Raw genomic sequence first — 19699 nt, 5'->3', positions numbered from 1 at the left:
AACATATGGAAGCTGTGTGATTTTTTTTTTCCTCTTCTAGATGTCTGCATTTTCTCCTTTCTTTTCCTTGGAAGGAAAGTGCTACTGCACGACCTTCAGCTTTCCCAAGAAATTAATGATTTCCTCTTTTATTTGAGTGCGAGATTTATTTTTCCTGTGTGAAAGTCCCTGTGAACTCTGTTTAGGATTTTTTTTCATCTATATTCATGGGTGAGATTGACTTATAATTTTCCTTTCTTGTAGGGTTCCTGTCAAGTTTTTAGTATAAGGGTTATACTAGTCTCATAAAATGAGGAGGGGATATATCCTCTCTTCATATTCTGTAAAGACTCCTGTAGGATTAGAATTATTTTTCCCTTTGAGTGTTCGTTGCAACTTAATGGTAGTGCCATCAGGCTTGCATTTCCCTTGTGGGAAGATATTCAACAGTCAATTCCATTTTTTCTGCTGGAAAAAGGATTCAGTGTAACTGAAAAATGATGAGTAGATCATTGTGTGGTACCCCCAACTAGCGACTATTTTCAGAAAGAAAGAGCAAAGCTCCTTTCTATCACCTACCAGGTCCTGAAGAAAACTCACTCTTTGGATAGATGAGTCTAAGGAGTGGGGCGGGGGGAGTGCAGGGCTCACAGGGAGGAGGCCTTGGGTTACTTTGGGAGCAAGGGCACCAAGAATTCAGTTCTAAGAGAAGGATCAGTGTTTTTCAAACTTTTTTGTAGTTTGTGCTAACACAGACAAACATAAGCACATACATTTAATAGAAACAAATGTCACATGAAACTATAGCTATGCTCACTGCCTGTGATGCAGGCTGACATTTTCTGTTCCATTTTATTCTAGTCCATCTCAAATGCAATGGTCATTTAGCATGGTAATCGGCATTGAACATTGGTCTATTTTATTCTATTCCACTCCACTAAATATATATATTTATATATTATATATATATATGATTAAAATTTTATATTACTATGTATTACATATTTATAAATAAAAACGTTTTATATAAATATATACTTTTTATTATGTATTTATATATTATTTATTCCATTCAGGGTCGTGAACGAGGTTTGGAAGTGGACTTAGGAGTGTGGCCAGTGCTGGAGATTCCTACGGCCCCACATTTCCACGTCCACGCTACCTGCGGTTTCAAGTTCTTCTACTCAGGAACAGATGACGTCCCTCTTTTCTACCTGCCAGTGGGGAAGATGCCAGGATTAGTCCAGTTTTGCATTTATCCATTCAGCTGAAGTGGACTTAGATTCGAGGTCCCTGTTTCATGCTGCAGCCCCGCCAGAAGCGGAGAACGCTCCCGGAAACCCCGCTGCCGCTCCTCTCACCCGCAGAGGTGAGCAGGTGAGAGCGGAATGGAGGTGAGAAGCCGCCGGAGTGGGACCGAGAGAAGCAAGAGCTTTCGCTGCTAACACTCCTCCTCCCCCACAACCTTCTCCCCTCGCCCTTTCCCCACTCGGCCGCCTCTTCCTCCTCGTCCCGCTCCCTCCCTCCCCGTCCCGCTCTCTCCCTCCTCGTCCCGCTCTCTCCCTCCCCGTCCCGCTCTCTCCCTCCCCAGCCCTGGACACCCCCTTCCCTCCGTGCGGGCACTAACGGGCCGCGCAGCAGCCGCTCGGGGCTTGGAGAGGTGCGCACAGCAGCCGCACCGGGCCTCCCAGGCCGGGGTGCTTCTCGGCCGCCGATCCCTGGCCTGGCTGCCCCGCGCCCCGGGGGTTGGGGACCGAGCCTGGGAGCTGAGACCGCAGGGGGCCGAAGCGGAGTACCGGGATCCCGGCCCTGGGGGCAGAAACAGCGCCCACAAACTGGGAGAACCTCGGGGACGGTGACTGAGGGCACCCGGAGAAGCGGCTTCTCCAGAGAACGTGGGAATGAGCCCTAGCGGCTTTAAGCAGTGGGGACCCTCGGCGACGCCCCCCGCCCCCACCGCGCCGAGCTCTGATTGACGTTCAGTGGAGCCAATCATAGCCAGGCCCCCTGCGAGCCCGCCGATGCGCTTCCGGAGGACTCGGGGGGTGAGGGCAGCAGCCCCCGCAGAGGGGCCCCTGGGAGCCCCGCCGCTCCGCGCCTCGGAGGGCCCTCACTGAAATGCCAGCGCCCGGTGGAAGACCTGGACAGAAGCGGTCACTGCGGCTGGAAACCCGAGGCTCCATGGGAGGTCCCTTATTGTCCCTGAGCGCCTGCCTGGAGGAGGAGGGCATCCAGTGGCTCCGCAAATACCTGAAGAACGCGCAGGTGACGCTAATGCAGGTGAGATTTGGGGAGGTAGTCGTGTCCCCCGGGCATCACCCAGCTGGGGTAGTGAGGAAGGGATACGGGCCGCTAGGTTTCTGTCCGGGTCTCTCCGTGGCGCCCTGGAGTGAGGTGGGGGAGAGCAGTGAGAGCGGGTCTGTCCCCGACGGGGGAGGACGGGGGGTCTGCCCAGACCCTTAGACCCTCTACTGGTAGGGGCTGTACGAGTGCTCTCGTCCTCGCGGGATCAGGGAGAGGAATCCAGGCCCTGGGGGAGGGTGCCTGGAGACTACCTGGAGTCGGACATGTATTCCTTCGGTTCTCGTCACGTTTGCTCGGGTATATAACTCGTTCCCGTTAACGTGAGGTGGCTGCGTTTGCGCCACAGGCTTCTTCGCTGTCACACAGCCCTCTGGCCTCACGCCGGATCCCTCAGACTGCGACGAGGTTCGGAGGGACAAGTGGGAAAGGAAATCCCGCCTCAGACCAGGGACTCGGGCACTGTGCAGGGTGCCTTAAGCATGACCAGGGTTCCAGCCTAGAGAGAGGTATAAACCCTCTCCTCTTCCCTTCTCAAAGCTATCTTCCTACCTCCTTATAATCCTGATGGACATAAATGCTGGCCTACTTGTCCGAGGTGCTCTGGTTATTAGAGAGGAATTTGAATAATATAGATGAAAAGCTTGAGTAAAAGCGAGTGGGGATACCAGGCCTCTTCAGCTTGACTGGTGGGTTTCCCACACTTTATAGGTGAGGTTCGCAATATCCCGCCACTCGTAAGCTAGGGTGACTCACAGATGTGCTAGAGGATGGAAGGCAGTATGCCCTTCGGGAAGGCAAGTCAGCCTGGCAGGCAGACGGTGTGGCCAAGAAGCCACCACTTGGGACTCAGCACATGCAAGAGAGTTCCTGCTGCTGCTTGGATGGGAGGAGGTGTGGCAAGAGGCTGGTGAAAACTCATCCTGATGGTCAGTCTGAGAAGCAGTCAAGATGGAGAACTGCAAAATCTGCAGTATGCGTTTTCCGGGAGTCCCAGTGCCCAATGACAGGCTCCACCAGGGATGGCCAGCCCCTGTGAGCTGAGCTCCGCAGGCCTGGTCTGCATTCGGATCTCCCCTACTTCTTCACACGGTCAGGGGAAGTTGAGCCAGGAGCTCGGAGAGGGACCAGAAGGGCACCCAGGCACCTGAGAAATGGTTACCTTAAATCCAAGAGATCCACTTCAAGAACTCTTCTTGCATTCCCCAAATTTTCCTCTGTGATTCAATGGGAGGAAACCAGGTCCCAGCGTTGATTAAAAACAAATAAACAGGGCGCCTAGGTGACTCAGTTGGTTAAGCGTCTGCCTTCGGCTCAGGTCATGATCTCAGGATCCTGGGATTGAGCCCCAAGTCTGGCTCCTTGCTCAGTGGGGGGTCTGCTTGTCCCTCTCCCTCTGTCACTGCCCCTCCTCCCCACTCGTGCTCTCTGTCTCTCAAATAAATAAAATCTTTCTAAATAAATAATAAATAAACAAACAAAACTCTTAAGTGAGCATGTGTGAGTGTGTAAATGGTGCTACGCAGTGATGTGATTGGGTAATCAAAAGGGATGTCCACCCCAGGCAAATACAAGGAGCAAATTTGGAGTCAAAGAAACTTGGTGTGGTCCCCAGATGCAGGGTTCATTAAAGGAAAGACACTGCTTCGGGACAGACTTCTAGAACAGCAGTCGTCTAATGCCAGGGACTTGCACCTCTTTTCCTGCATTGTTTCCCGATTTTGCCCCAGTTCTGGCATTTAAATGTTTATACCACTTCAAGTTTAAGACTAATGGTTTGCTCTACAACCTCCTAACTCCCACTTCCCTGCTAGCCTCACACAGGTCATTTTCTCTTCCCAGATAGTAAAAGGGGGTAATATGCTCATCTTCAAGTAAATATGGGGGAGGAATGAAAATTGTGAGGGAGGGGAAAAATTGGGTCTCTGCAGTAGGGGAAGAATTGCTAAAAATTAAAGAACTTACTGTATAAATGGGTGCTTCAAGACTAGTGTGTCTTTCCATTCGTGTTTCCTTCCTCTGTTTGAGAAGGACTTTTGACAGAGAACTGAAAAAACTGTCCACTCCTTCATCTCTCTGCTGACACCTATAGGTTCTCTCCTCCAAGTGTTTGTCCATTTCCGATTAGGGGAACATGAGAAGGGGGAATAATAGCTCAGTGGTCTTTCCTTCACATCTCCCTGGAGAGAGTTGTGAAATATATGCCTCCTTCCACAGGCTTAGGTGGACCTGAAATTCTCAGCATGGATCCAAAGAGTTGCAAAGAATATAATTTCCAACACATCACATATATTAACACATTTAAATAAAACTGTTAATCACCTTGTCACGTGTCCAGTGGAATCTAATTACCATAATGTGTTGACACCCATCACTAATTTTTAAAATGCACAACCTGTTCCTTAACAGTTGGAAATTTTACATTGCTCCTTTTTTTTCTTTTGAATTCATATTTTCATTTTCCTCCCCCGGTAGAATTTTTTTCTCAACCCTGGCCCGACATTCCAATGTAATGTATTTTTGGTTTTGGAAATCTTTTCTTGATCCATCTACCATGCTTTTTTGCAACAAAATATGTTCTTAAAATAAATATTTTATTTCTTGATCTAATGTTTGAAAAGTCAGATGAATTAAGATAGTACTATAATTATTAGAGATAATTGATCAAAATAATATAAATAACACAGATTTGAGTAAATAAAAGTAGTAAACATATAAATTTTTAAAAAGTAACTATTTAATTGGAAATGCTTCTCTTACAGAGATGGATAGGGGCTTTATTTTCCCAACTTCATGTTGATGAAAGTTATTTATTGTTATTATGAAGCCAGTTCCATATGATTTCTATTCCTTTAAAAATATTTTAACATAAAGAACTAAAAAATCTTATTCACATATAAAAGTATGGAAACAGAATAAATATAAGAATGGAAGGAATTTTGTTGTAGCAACTTCACCCAATTTTTAAAATTTCTTCTTGGTTATATGACAAAACTCACATGGTGAGCTATTATTAAATACTATTTCAAATAATCTCACAACTCAAATGTAGAGTTCTTCTTCAATTTTGTTGAAGCAAAGAATTAGAAACTACCTGATTTGCAAAACTACTTTTACACATTAGTTTCTTTCACTTTCTCAGTTCTTAGAAGTATACCAAAGAAGCTTTTAAAATTCTTATGAAATAACTAATATTTATACCTGTTAGAGGCATCTTGTTTGTGAAACTCAAATTGGATGAAACTAGGGTTAAAAAGAAACAAACCCACAGATTTGGAAGTTAAAAATCAATAGGTTCTGAATAAAGACCTTTTCCCCATTTTTTAATGTCATTTGGAAGTGCATTTAAAAATTATGACAAAGAGATGGACACTAAACTATTGTGCATGTGTATGTGTGTAATTTCATTTGACTGTAGAAAATGATTAATTTTGTAATCATGCATTTGTTAGGTATAGAACAGTGTATCAACGTCCAAGAGGGAGAAATTAATCCCAAATAAATGAACCTGGATTTCTAGAGTTTAGCGTATTACAACCAGGGGCGCCTGGGTGGCTCAGTCGTTAAGCGTCTGCCTTCGGCTCAGGTCATGATCCCAGGGTCCTGGGATAGAGCCCTGCATCGGGCTCCCTGCTCAGCGGGAAGCCTGCTTCTCCCTCTCCCACTCCCCCTGCTTGTGCTCTCTCTCTATGTCTCTCTCTGTCAAATAAATAAATAAAATCTTAAAAAAAAAAAATTTAGAGTATTACAACCAAGACTACATTTTGGAACATTTTGTTTTGTATCCCCAGATAAGTGGAATTCTGCTTTTAAGAACACAATTTAATCTACTTAGTGGAAATTAACTGCAAAATGAAGAAAAGGTATTAGATCATTACCCAGTGTAAGTTTACAAAAATTCTATTTCTGATTGCTATGTGAATTATTTACAGCAGAATCCACAAAATATTTCCATCAGATTAACCTGAATCTAGTGGTATATAATAAAAACAAATAAATGAGCAGAGAAGTAACAGTATATCATAGACTTATACCCAAATAGAAAAATGTCTTTGTATGATCCAGTAATATTTGGTAAAAGTCCATAAAAATATTTCTCCTGTAAGTCAGAATAAGTTCAAGAAAACATATATTAAAGTACTCCCAGTATGTGTTTATCTTACTCCAAAATATGATGTCGATCTGTCAGAAGTAAATGTCGAGACTTTTGCCTTCACTGCTCTCAAATCATGCAACATAAGCAAGTGAAGTACAGATGAGATAAGTGAGTAGGTCTTTGTTAGTTCTTAGGGAACTCTTGTAAGTTACTATTTCTTTACACGATTTTTATAAATTGAGAATATTATTTTTTTTATTTTTAGAGAGAGAGCACGCGTGCCAGTGGGGGTGGGGGTAGAGGTGGGGCAGAGGGAGAAGGAGAGAGAGAATCTTAAGCAGGCTCCGCACCCATCGTGAGCCCAATGCAGGGCTCAATCTCACGACCCTGAGATCATGACCTGAGCTGAAATCAAGAGTCAAATGCTTAACCAACTGAGCCACCTAGGCGCCCTTAAATTGAGAATATTCTAATGCCAAAACAGATAAGGATTGGAACCTTGCCATGAATTTGTCACCTGAATGGAATTTTTTTTTTTTTTTTTAGATTTTATTTATTTGAGAGAGACACAGCGAGAGAGGGAACACAAGCAGGGGGAGTGGGAGAGGGAGAAGCAGGCTTCCCGCCGAGCAGGGAGCCCGATGCGGGGCTCGATCCCAGGACCCCGGGATCATGACCTGAGCCGAAGGCAGACGCTTAACGACTGAGCCACCCAGGCGCCCCCTGAATGGAATTTAAAAAGCACCACCATCAGTATTTCTTGCCAATGCTAAGAAGCCATTAATCCTTTAAAATTAGAAAAGGAAGCCTTCTGGGCGCCTGGGTGACTCAGTCCTGGGACGAGCCCCACCTTGGGCTCCCTGCTCAGCGGGGAGTCTGCTTCTCCTGCTCCCTCTGCCGCTGCCCACCCCACCCCCACCCCGCCCTCTAGTGCGCACTCTCTCCCTCTCAAATAAAAAAAATCATAAAAAAAAAGAAAAAGAAAGAAAAGGAAGCCTCAAGGTTATCAGATGCAATTTTTCAGCTTTCCAACTTTTCCACTGAGGAATTATGCAAATCCAGAATATTGTAACACAGGCCAAAACTCCATTTCTTATGCCACATATCACCCTTAACATATAAGTTACTCAACCTGGAGCATTATTGACATTTGGGGTTGAATAAATTCTTCATTATCAGGTATCCCATGCATTGTAGGATGTTTAGCAGCATTCCCCACCTCTACCCACTAGCACTGATCCCCAACCAGAACCCCTCAGTTATGGCAATAAAAAACTGTCTGCAGATATTGCCAGGTGTCTCCCCTGAGGGGCAAAATGGTTGAGGATCAGCACCCTTAACAGAAATATAGAAGGACACAAAGTTGTGGTTAAAGGAGGCTTCATGGCTACAGGTTTTGAACTGTCCTTTTCTTTGGTACTCAGAAGTATTTTATCCCCAGGTCAAGGCACCATAATTATATCTTGGATATGTAAGTGGTACACCTTCCTCTTGTAATGTGGGAGAAAAAGATTAAATACTATAAGAGCAGTCATAAGCATGTCACTTTTATTTTTTTTTAAAGGGGCTTAAAACACCAAGCGTTTGATTAAGCACATCACTTTTTCAAGAGTGTGCACACGGATGTTGTGGGTCTAGATTTCCTTAAAATTTTCTGTGCTTATGTCCCCTTTGGAAAGCCTTCTGATACCCCCGAAAATACAAAACCCCAATTTGAAGACTGCTACTCTTGGAGACTGTTACAAACACTGGTACAAACACAGAGCCATGCTGAATAAAGCAGAGCAAATAAGTTCTACATGCAAGACAGGAACCTCTTTCTTTTTCTCTCTAGGGTAAAAAAAAAAGAAAGAAAGAAAAAGAAATACCCATTCCCTAAAATCAGATCAATTCCATATCCTGAACATTTAGGAAGATTTTCAACTCCAACTGCCCAGCTGCTCAATACAGATGGCCTCACATAGCACAAAGATTCCTCCCTTGATATTAAATGGAATGTGAAAACAACCTCAGCATTTAGAAACCTTAAGTCTTTCGTGAATTGTTCTAACAGTCCAATGAATATCATTAGTATAGCTTTGAATTCCCATAGAAAAATGTTAGTTGGGTATTAACTAGATTTAAAGATTTCACAGTGTCTTCAGCAGAAAGTGACACAAGGGCTGTTAGAAATGTAAGCTCTTCTCTTTACTGTTTTTATAATTGTCTACAATTGTCATGACAATCATGAAAAATGTTAACAGACATCTGAGAAGTGAAACACATGCTCAAGTGCAGCAACCATTTAGGCAGAAGATACCAGACCAAGGTCCCAAAGTCAATTAGAGATTTTAGAAGTTTACATTAGGTTAATATTAAAGAAAAATATAACCGGGGCTCCTGGGTGGCTCAGTTGGTTAAGCAAACTTCGGCTCGGGTCATGATCCTAGGGTCTTGGGATCCAGCCCCGCATCAGGCTCCTTGCTCCGCAGGAAGCCTGCTTCTCCCTCTCCATCTGCCTGCCGCTCCCCCTGCTTGTGCTCTCTCTCTTTCTCTCTGTCAAATTAAAAAAAAATAAAAATCTTAAAGAAAAATACAGTCACCATTAATATTAAAAATTTGTCTGTGGGATGCCTGGTTGGTTCAGTGGGTTAGGCATCTGCCTTCCGCTCATTTCATGACCACGGTCCTGGGATCCAGCTCCGCATCTTCCAGCACCCCTGCTCAGCCGGGAGTCTGCTTCTCCCTCTCCCTCTGTGCTTCCCCCTGCTTGTGCTCACAAGCTCTCTCTCTCTCAAATAAATAAATAAAATCTTTTTTTAAAAAAATTGTCTGAGAAGTATGACACCTTAACTTTTACCAGATACTGTAATTGGAGTAACATGAGGATTCCATGTCATCTGTGATACTGAATATTTAAATTGTATCTCTGTTTGAGCACCCATGACTACATTTACATACCTCTAGACATTAATTTAAGACATAACAAAGTCTGCTTTATAAGGTAAGTGAATGAAATTTAGGACATTCCACTTAATGTAGCATTTCAATTTGAAAAGATGGGGGCTGCCAAAACTTGTAAGTAATAAGATATCCTTCAGTGGGTAAATAGATAAACAAATTGGTACATTCACACAATGGAATATTATTAAGCAATTTTTTTAAAATGAGCTATCAAACCACAAAAAGATATGGAGGAAACTTAAATGCATATTGCTAAGTGAAAGAAGTCATCTGAAAAGGCTACATACTGGGATTCCCAACTATAGGACATTCTGAAAAAGGTCAAACTGGAGACAGTAAAAAGACGGTAAAAAGATCAGTGATCACCAGGGGTTCACTGGGAAAGAGGGAAGCAGAGAAGAATAGATGGAGCTCAGGGTATTTTTAGGGCAGTGAAGCTATTCTGTATGATATTGAAACGGTGGATAAATATAATTACACATTTGCCAAAACCCATAGAATGTACAATACAAAGACCTAATGTAAAACTACAGACTTTACTTAATAATGTAACAACAGGGCGCCTGGGTGGCTCAGTCAGTTAAGGGTCTGCCTTCAGCTCAGGTCATGATCCCAGGGTCCTGGGATCAAGACTCATGTTGGGCTCCCTGATTGGCAGGGAGTCTGTTTCTCCCTCTACCCCTCCCCCTGCTCATGATCTCTCTCTCACTCTCTCTCTCAAAAAAATAAATGAAATTTTTTTTTAAATAATGTAACAACATTGGCTCATCAGTTGTAACAAATATAGGACACTAGTGCAAGATGTTACTAACAGAGGAATTTGGGAGAAGGTAGGGAGTGAGGGAACATATGAAAACTATCTGTACTTTCCATTCAATTTTTCTGTAAACCTGAAACTGCCCCCCCAAAAAAAGTATACTTAAAAAAAAAGGCATGGTTTTATATGGACAGAAATGCTATGATTGCATTTTTATTTTATAAATGATGAAATCAGAGCAGGGACATAATTTAAACTCAAAATGCACAAAATAATTTAACTTATGAAAATGTTTACCCAGCTCAAGAATATTAAATAAGCTTAGATTAAAATTAAGTTCTCTTGAATTTACTGTATTGAGTAATCCTCTACGTACTAGTTTAGATTTTTAGTGCAGAGAGATTTTTTTTTAAGTTTATTTATTTAAACAATCTCTACACCCAACATGGGGCTCAAATTCACGACCCTGAGATCAAGCATCACATGCTCCACTGACTGAGCCCGCTGGGTGCCCCACTGCAGAGAAATTTTTAAAGTCTTTTTATGACCACTTATTATTGGTCTACAGTCCAGTTGTATATCTGATTTTTATTTTATAACTTACCAAAGACACTGAGGAAATTAAACCAGAATTATATTTTCCCATTTTTCATACAAAAATGTTTTAGGAACAGGAAGTATATTTAAAAAAAAACAACACTGTTTAAGCATTCATTATAACTTAGTTATTTTTACATGAGTTTGTACTTTTTCATCTTACATTTATCAGAGTATAGTATTTACTTTTGAACTAAGGTTTTATAATAAGTCTATACTTTTTTAATTTGCAAGGCAACTTTCCTGCCATTCACAACTATCGGGATGGAGCTAGAGTGTATTATGCTAAGAAAAATTAGGCAGAGAAAGACAAATACCATATGATTTCGCTCAAGTGTGGAATTTAGGAAACAAAACAGATGAACGTATGAGGGGGGGAGAGAGAGAGAGGGAAACAAACCATAAGAGACTCTTAACGATAGAGAACAATCTGAGGATAGATGGAGGGAGGTGAGTGGGGGGTGGGTTAAGTGGGTGATGGGTATTAAGGAAGGCACTTGTGATGAGCACTGGGGGGTGTATGTAAGTGATGAACCACTGAATTCTACTCCTGAAGCCAATTTTGCGCTGTATGTTAACTAATTAGAATTTAAATAAAAATTTGAAGAATAAAAAAAAAAAAAGGAAGACAACTTTTCCAAGTAGAAAATCATTAAAAGATTCCATCCTCTGAAGGCTAACTTCTTTAACTTACTTAACCTAATTGTGTAACTTACAGATTGGAATTTTTCTCTGCAGTCTCTGGAAAAAAGGGTGGCAGGGAACTCAGGTTCACAGATCCTATACTTTGACCTTATCCCAGCCTGGAATTTTTCTTAAATGTTATGAACATTTAAAGCATTAGGAACCTTGGTTAATTTCTTGCCCCCCCCCCACCCAACTATGTATTTGAGACTCCTGTCTTGGATTCATGTGAGTTAATACTAATCTCTTGGAATCAATAAAAATAGGAGCTCCATTGAACATGACGGACAATAGTTTTCATTTTCCAATATCCTCCAGATGAGGACCTCATCATAATTTAAGGGCACCTTCCAAAGGAAGCTCCTTTCCTTGATACCCATAGTGTAGCCACACCAGTTCTCAAAGAAACAAGCAGCAGACTCCCAGCCTTTAAATTTCCTACTCTAAAGACATACAAACTGATCAGTGTTTTCTCCCATGGAAACTGTATACCTGGTCAATTTTCCAGGGCCTTGTTTTTAAGTCAAGAACTCAGCAGCCTACTCTCCTTCTCCCAGTCTGGGTTTGTTTCCTGGGTTTACTGGGGTTATCTCACTGATTCACTGTTGCTGTAAAAACGGGGCTGAGCATGCTGTGTTGAAAGCCACTGAAAACCAGAGGAGACTAGTCATGAAAACCCTGACTATTGGCTGATAGATTTCTTTCTGATAACTCCTCATAACTAGTAGCACTTTTTTTTTTTCCAATCTAGAGCAAATCTTCAGGAGGTGACCAGGATCCAGAGCTGTTTCAGCCTAACTTGGCTGTGATCTCCTTCCCTATGCTTGAGGGCATGGAGCTGTATGGACTATATGTCTGAAAATACCCTAGATGAACTGAATATTGAATTACTGTACAATAAACTGTACAAATCTTACCTCGAGGCATTCTCTAAATTCTGTAAGAATCATGGTGATGTCACAGCAGAAATTATGCATCCCATTCTTGAGTTTGAAGTTACCAAAGGTGCTTTTATTGCTTTTAACTCCTTTGGCATTGAACTGAGTAAAGATGACCGGGAGACCCTCTACCCAATTTGTAGCGAGCTCTGTTCTGAGGGGTGGCACCTGTTGGCTCAAGCAGAAGACTGATCAGATGAGGAGAGTAGCTGACCATTATGGAGGATATAAGCCTTTGTTTGAGACCGTGGGTGATGGCAGCAGAGGAAAGACGTTGGAAGATGTGTTTTATGAGCGTGAGGTACAAATGAACGTGCTGGCATTCAACATGTAATCCCACTATGGCGTGTTTTACGTATACACAAAGCTGAAGGAACAAGAAATGAGAAATATCGTGTAGATAGCAGAATGCATTTCACAAAGACATCGAAGTAAACAGTTACATTCCAATGTTATGACCCAGTGTGGGGCCTCAACTGCAGAAAATCATAAATATTAAGAAGAGGTTTTGAGGAAAATAAAAAGAATTGTGTTATATGATCTGGGTTATTCAAAAATAATCCATACTGCACCTTCATGAATTGCAGGCTCACTGGAAACAGTAAACTAACCCTGAAACAGTGTTTCTTTTTTTTTCCAGCAGCTTTAAATTTTGTTTCCACGTTTATGTCTCATTTTTTACCAGACCTTAGACATTAATTCTAATTAACCCTATGGTAACTTTTTCTAGTCTTGTTTGGTTGTATTAAAAATCAGATCTAATTTTTAAAAAAGAAGAAAAAAAAAGAAATGTGCAGCTTCTCCACCAAAACAGCTGGAGTTTGAGGTTCTAGATCCTCTTGGATACGTCACTTTCCACTTCACAATTAACCCATGTTTTTACACAGGAAGGGAGAAAAAAAATCTATCAAATAATGGAAAAAATAATTAGCTTCTTGGGAAAGTAGAAAATTATCCAACAACCCCTTTCCAACGGGAAAATATTGCATATATTAGAAGAGAAAACACAATGATATGGCTTCCCTAAGCTTCTCAAACACCGAGCATCACCCACCTACGTATCCTCCAGAGAGCAACAGGTGGATTGTAAAACAGGAGATTTACTGATTTCAGGCTGCAAGTTCTGCACATTAGTGGTTCCCATACCGCTCCCCAGTATCAATATGGGAAAATGGACTTTACCAGACTTCAGTTCACATGAAGCAAGACACCTCACTAGAGTCTAAAATGAAGCTAATTTAGATCACAAAATCTAGAGGTAGGCAACAATTTTGGCTTGAAATTTTCCAGCAACCAACTCAAAATGGTGTTAACAGTGACTATCATATAAAATAAATCCAAAGCAAGACCAGGAAATTTCTCAAGTTCCTATTTTAAAAAGTGAGCCTCTCGACAATACTGTTTTAGGAAGTCCAATAGGGGGTTTCACAGGCCTGTTTTTTATGGGATTACTCAATATAGGTAAACATCGGGGTGCCTGGGTGGCTCAGTCGGTTGAGCATCTCCCTTGGGCTCAGGTCATGATCCTGGAGCCCCAGGATTGAGCCCGCATGGGGCTCCCTGCTCAATGGGGAGTCTGCTTCTCCCTCTGCCTCTGCCCCTTCCCCCACTGGTGCTCTCTCTCACTCTTTCTCTCAAATAAATAAATAAAATCTTTAAAATACGTGTGTGTGTGTGTGTGTGTGTGTATGTAAACATCATCAAACCAAAAGATAACTCTAACAAGAATTCTACAGAGAGCCAATGCATTACAGAAGGATATGTATAGCAATAGAAAAAAAAATACAAAGTAACCCAGAAAAATAAAGGGACTAACTCTTACTGGTATGAAGCAGGTCAAGAAAAGTTTCCTGGAGAAGGAGACATCTGAATGGAATTTTGATAGATGTAAACTTGGAATTTTCCAAGTAAGCAGTAGAAGGGGAACATTCCAGACAAAAGAAACCACAAGAAAGTAAAGGCAGGCAGTCATGAATCAGCATGTTTTCATAAAGATCTATATCTATAATCAGATTAACTAACTGAGGAGAAAAGTGAAACAGGGAGATACAGGAGAGGTAAGCAGTAGCAAGATCAAGAATTGCCTTCTCTGCTGTGTTAGAGATTTGACATTCATTATAAAACAAGTAAAATTATCAAAGCTCTAAATGAAGACATTAAAAATAGTCTTAAAGATGAGAGAATATACTTAAGACTGTCTGAGAGGTGGAATTTACACTAAGTACTGAGTAATAAAATGAAGGGTTCAAGGGAAATGTAAGAATGTGAGTCTAAAGTTTCTGATTCAGGGAATAAATGACAGGAAATCGTTGAAATCCATTGACCTATCCTGCACTTTAAAAGGATTTCTTTGCCCATACAGGCTTCTGCAACAATTGTGCATTGATCATTAGAGAGTATCAGTTCACTGAATTATGCAGATACTTGAAATGTCAGCACACTTTATACACTATCTTTTCAAATCATATTCATTAATATTGTCACTGATCTCATCAGAAAATTTTTAAGTACCCCATGGTAGCAGATACAAGCTTCCCAAAATTCTAATTTCACTCAAAAGCTTAAATATTATCATTGGCAAAAGATACAATCAGCTGTTTTCCTTGAAGTGACGGTCTCCCTTTGTTCATACTCAAGAAAATGTCTCCCATATACCCAAGCCTGAATAACCAATTTTCTGTCAGTTGTATGTTTTTCCAAGTGAAAAAAAAAAAATGCGTTCCATGAAAAAAGTAGCTAGTTCAGCTTGCAACTCAAAGTTTTCCCTAGAGACAACCACCATATTTTAGTATGCAGCAGAAGAGCTTAATGGGCACTTCTCATCTCATCCCAGAATATTTCTTAAAATGTGCTTAAGAGTTGAGATTTGATAAAAATAATTCTTATTCCTTCACTAGACACTCTCTAGGGAAACTGACTTTTTAAAAACTGTGGAGGTGTCGTAATAAAGAATATAATGAATGCTAAAACAATTTGACGCTCTTAACTTGATTCATGCCAAGGCACTAGTAATATTACCCACCATTGTTCTCGCACCTTCGGTACAAATGTCAACACAGGCGTTGCAGGAAAAACCATGAGATTCAAAAAAGGTGGTACAACACTGTTAATGTTTTGCAGCCCTGTGTATGTTGCCAAGCATGCACATAAAATAAGATCAATGATTAGTTGGCAATGATACCAAATGAGTACAAGCCAACCAGCATGTCCGGACACATCTACAGATCTGCCTGTTTGTAAGGCAAGGGTACAACTTTTCAGATGAGATATTAACTCAGTCTTTATGTTTGCAGTTAAATCTTTAATTTGACAAGTTAATATCATTGGAAAGTGGTAGAACTATGCTTTCTTATACTGTCTTTTCATCAGGCAGGCATTCATGAAGCAATGCAACTAGACAAGGTTTCATTAGTCTTTTTACTATTGTAGGAGCTCCTTCAGCCAAGGCAATATGATAAGTTAGCCTGTAAGAGGCTTTTACAGACTTTCTGACATCTACATTTAAAACATTTAAGTCCTTTATTCTTTGAACACTGAATGATTGGACCTAAAATAATGCTACAACCTAATCAGAACCATAGTAGTTTTTGAAACTATTCTGTTGAATCAGACACAATAAGATAAATTGTTGACATCTATAAAGCTGAAGAAGGGGTACCTTTTGACATTTTTTTCATAGTTACAATTTTCCCCAGTTTCTTTTGAAACATATTCCTCCTTTCCATGAGTTAGAGAACTTGCTGATATATCGGTTTCATCTTTTGCAGACATAGGCAACATAGACACAGATTGAGAAAATGTGTCCTCTAGGGGCACAGGGGTGGCTCAGTCGGTTAAGCCTCAGACTCTTGATTTCAGTACAGGTCATGATCTCAGGGTCTTGAGATCAAGCCCCGTGTCCAGCTCCATGCTGGGCATGGAGCCCGCCTAAGATTCTCCTTCTGCCTTTCCCCACCACACCCCACCATGCATGAGCTCTCTCGAGAAAAAAAAAAGTCTTCTGATATCTTTTTTAAGCCAACAATCCATCCTTAAATCCAAGAAAATGTATTATAAATAGCGTTTATTTTAGAATAAAATATTCAATTCTAAAATAATACATTTCATATAAAATTTTGAAAATTAAAAATGGTTTTGGAAAATATTTTAATATTGTTACAAAACAAGATAAACTTAATTCTTGTATTTATGTATAGGTGCAGGAAAATCTTTGGGATTTAAAAATTATGATTTCTTAGAAGATAATGAGATTACAGAGACTATAGCAGATGTAACTGAAAAGAGCTGGTTGGAGCACAATAGAGTAGTGAAAACAAACTGAGTTAATTTTTTAAAATGTATGTATTTATACTCTAAACTCACTGCCTTAGAAAATCCTAGAAAGTACAATACACGGTACACAATTTATTAACTGTTAAAGCAATGATGTCATCACATGCCACTGTAGCCTTTGGGAAACTCTAGTGTTCACTCATGAGAGTGAAAGTGAAAAAGACAAATAACATCTTCGTATTATGAATAGCTTTAACCTTGTGGACCCTATAAAAGAATCTCAGGAATCTCTTCCCCAGAGACCCTCTGGCCATAATTTGAGAACTACAGCACAAGTCAGCTAATGGTCCTAAGAAAATTGGCTATGTCCACTAGAGGTGAAAATCTGAAGCCTAAGTCACACCATACAAAAATAAATTTCAAATGAATTAAAGATCTAATGTGAATAAGTAAAACTGTTGGAATAAAGTATAGAATAATAATTTATTATCTCACTGTAGATAGCCTGGCGATACCAAGGGCTGATGGAGAGATGGGGAGAAACCAGAATTTGCATACACTTATGGTGGAAAGTTTAAGTAGTTTTCCTGCTTATTTCAACCACTTATTTCACATATGTAATGTTGAATAAATTTCAAGGGTGCAAATATCCTACAACCCCACTATTCTACTTCAACTTATGTGTCCCAGAGCCTTAGAGAATCTCTCATCTATGTGTGCAAGGAAATATACATAAGGATGTTCACTGCAACCTTGTTTATCTTTAGTAATCAGGAGATATCCATCCGTGGCTAAACAAGTGAATAAAATTATGTTGTATTCATACAATATAATATTGAACAACCATTAAAATAAACTAAATGTACATATTTCATGAGGACAATTCTCAAAACATAATGAAGACTGATACGCACTAATTTTAAACCAATAATTGTATTCAGGAGAGAAAAGAAAGGCAGCACTGAAGTCAGGTACAAAGAGGACAACTGTATTTGAATAGTGGGTACATGGGTATTGTTCCCTATATGTTCTGTGTGTTAGAAATGTTTATTACCTATAACAAGGGCTCCTGGGTGGCTCAGGTGCTTAGCCGTCTGCCTTCGGCTCAGGTCATGATTCCAGAGTCCTGGGATCAAGCCCCGCATCAGACTCCCTGCTCCCTCTCCCTCTGCTTGTGCTTTCTCTCTCTCTCTCTCCCTCTCTCAAATAAATAAATATAAATAAAAATAAAATATTACCCATAACAACATAAAATATACCCCAGTTCCTTCATGCTATCAATTACAGAATATCTGCTTCTCTGATCAAACTTTTTGTTCTTATAATCGCTTTACAGATAATAAAATAAGTTTTAAATTAATTCTGTCTAGTTCTAACATAATCAGGTATTATTAATTATGTCCAGTTCTTTGGGTAATAACAACTGACTTTGTTTCTATGCTTAATATTTTTTAAAATCCATTGGTTTGCTCATCTCTATGATTTTTATTTTAATGTATCTTAATCATGAAATATTTTAAACATAAAGATTAATGGATATCCATTGCCCAAACACCCAACTTTATTAAATCTTAATATTTTACCTTGTTTCAAATCTATTTTTAAGATATTAATGTCTATAACACAGTTGATGTCTCTGGGCCCTTCCATCTCTTTTAGTCCTTCGCCAGATGTAACGACCCAGCATGAAGTCAATTTTATCATTACTATGCATGTTTTAATACTTTTACTAAACATTTGTGAATCCTTAAACATTATCAAGTATTGTTTTACACAGAGTTTTGTAAAATGGCATCTGACTATGTGTATTCTTCTACAACTTTTTGTTTGGTCAACATTATATTTTTTAGTCTTATTCATGTTTGATCAATGTGTTCAGGTTCATCCATTTAAAGTGCTGTAGTGTGGGGACGCCTGGGTGGCTCAGTCAGTTAAGCGTCTGCCTTCAGCTCAGGTCATGATCCCAGGGTCTTGGGATCAAGTCCCACATGGGGCTCTTTGCTCAGCATGGAGTCTGCTTCTCCCTCTGCCCCTCCCCCTGCCCATGGACTCTCTCTGATTGATAAATAAATAAATAAATAAATAAATAAATAAATAAAGTGCTGTAGTGTGTACACCACAATTTATTAATCCATTCGAATCCTAATGGACTTTAGGTTGGTTTCTGGATTGTGGTTTGTTTTGTGTGTGTGTGTTTGTCTTGCTTTTGCTTGGTTCATTTGTTTTTGCTACAGTGGACATTTATGCACATGTCAAATTGGGTGTATTTGGAAGAGTTTTATTAGGTTAAATTTTGTTATAAAGTTTTCTCAAATTTCAGGAATAATTTAGAAGTTAGTGTTATCAACGGCGAAGAAACATTTATCTGGACTTCAGCAATTCTTTAGTGTCATTCAATTTTTTTCCTATTTGAGTAAAAATTAAACTTTTATCCCATTTACTTCCATATCTATATATCTATCCCTCATTACACCTAGGAATCAGAGGATGCCTGGAATACTGGTGACCTTTTCAAGTCATAATAATAATAACAATTTAACAATAGTTTCCGAGTGGAGGAAGTCAAGGTGATTATTTCCTCTTGATATTTGCCCTGTACTGCTTGAATTTTTAGGAATGAACAGGTATCACTTTTTATAAAAACGGTACATTATTTCAAATATTAAATCCATGAGTCTGAATTCAAATAAGTGACATGGTAACTAGGCAGAACTCCTAAGTGGTAGAAAGAAAGGGGGAGCTGGAAATTCAAAAGGATAGAGGAAAGGTAGGAATTTTCTGGGCCCGGGAATCAACAGCTATTCCAAAATGCTGTTGCCACACTTCTCCAAAAATTCTATGTGGATACATAGGAAAAGAACCCTAGGAACTTTTAGTAATTGCTCCAGAAGGAAGGGAAGGGCTTGAATAGTTTCTGGTTAGCAGAGAGAGAGGCTTGTTACTTTAAGAAAACCTGTAATAACTCCTTCAGGAAAAGAATAATCACACATAATTTGTTACATATTGAAATAACTGCCTCTACAGTGTAGTCTTGAACAAGTTTTTTCTAGTTTGCTTAAGTTCTAGCTTTTCCTCATCTGTGATAGGGGGGTATGAGACTATGTCTGAGTGTCTTCCAGATATAAATCTGCA

The 19699-nt window shown here is 40.1% G+C and overlaps 1 long non-coding RNA gene and 1 pseudogene across 2 annotated transcripts; one reads left to right on the top strand and one right to left on the bottom strand.

Annotated features, from left to right (window-relative positions):
- Positions 1–1056: 1056 nt before the first annotated feature.
- Positions 1057–2677, bottom strand: LOC144379095 (uncharacterized). The gene is made up of 3 exons (XR_013441317.1): positions 2535–2677; positions 2230–2363; positions 1057–1193 (listed from the first exon to the last, which is right to left on the bottom strand). It is a non-coding gene; the product is annotated as an uncharacterized LOC144379095 (long non-coding RNA).
- Positions 1193–13923, top strand: LOC118522961 (V-type proton ATPase subunit d 2 pseudogene; annotated as a pseudogene). Its single transcript, XR_013441316.1, has 2 exons — positions 1193–2259; positions 12109–13923. The product of XR_013441316.1 is annotated as a V-type proton ATPase subunit d 2 pseudogene (transcript).
- Positions 13924–19699: the final 5776 nt, after the last annotated feature.

This window comes from Halichoerus grypus, chromosome 9, assembly GCF_964656455.1.
Source record: "Halichoerus grypus chromosome 9, mHalGry1.hap1.1, whole genome shotgun sequence".
NCBI classification, from domain to species: domain Eukaryota; kingdom Metazoa; phylum Chordata; class Mammalia; order Carnivora; family Phocidae; genus Halichoerus; species Halichoerus grypus.
The sequence above is the reverse complement of the archived record's forward strand: the minus strand, read 5'-3'. Positions and strand labels throughout refer to the sequence as shown.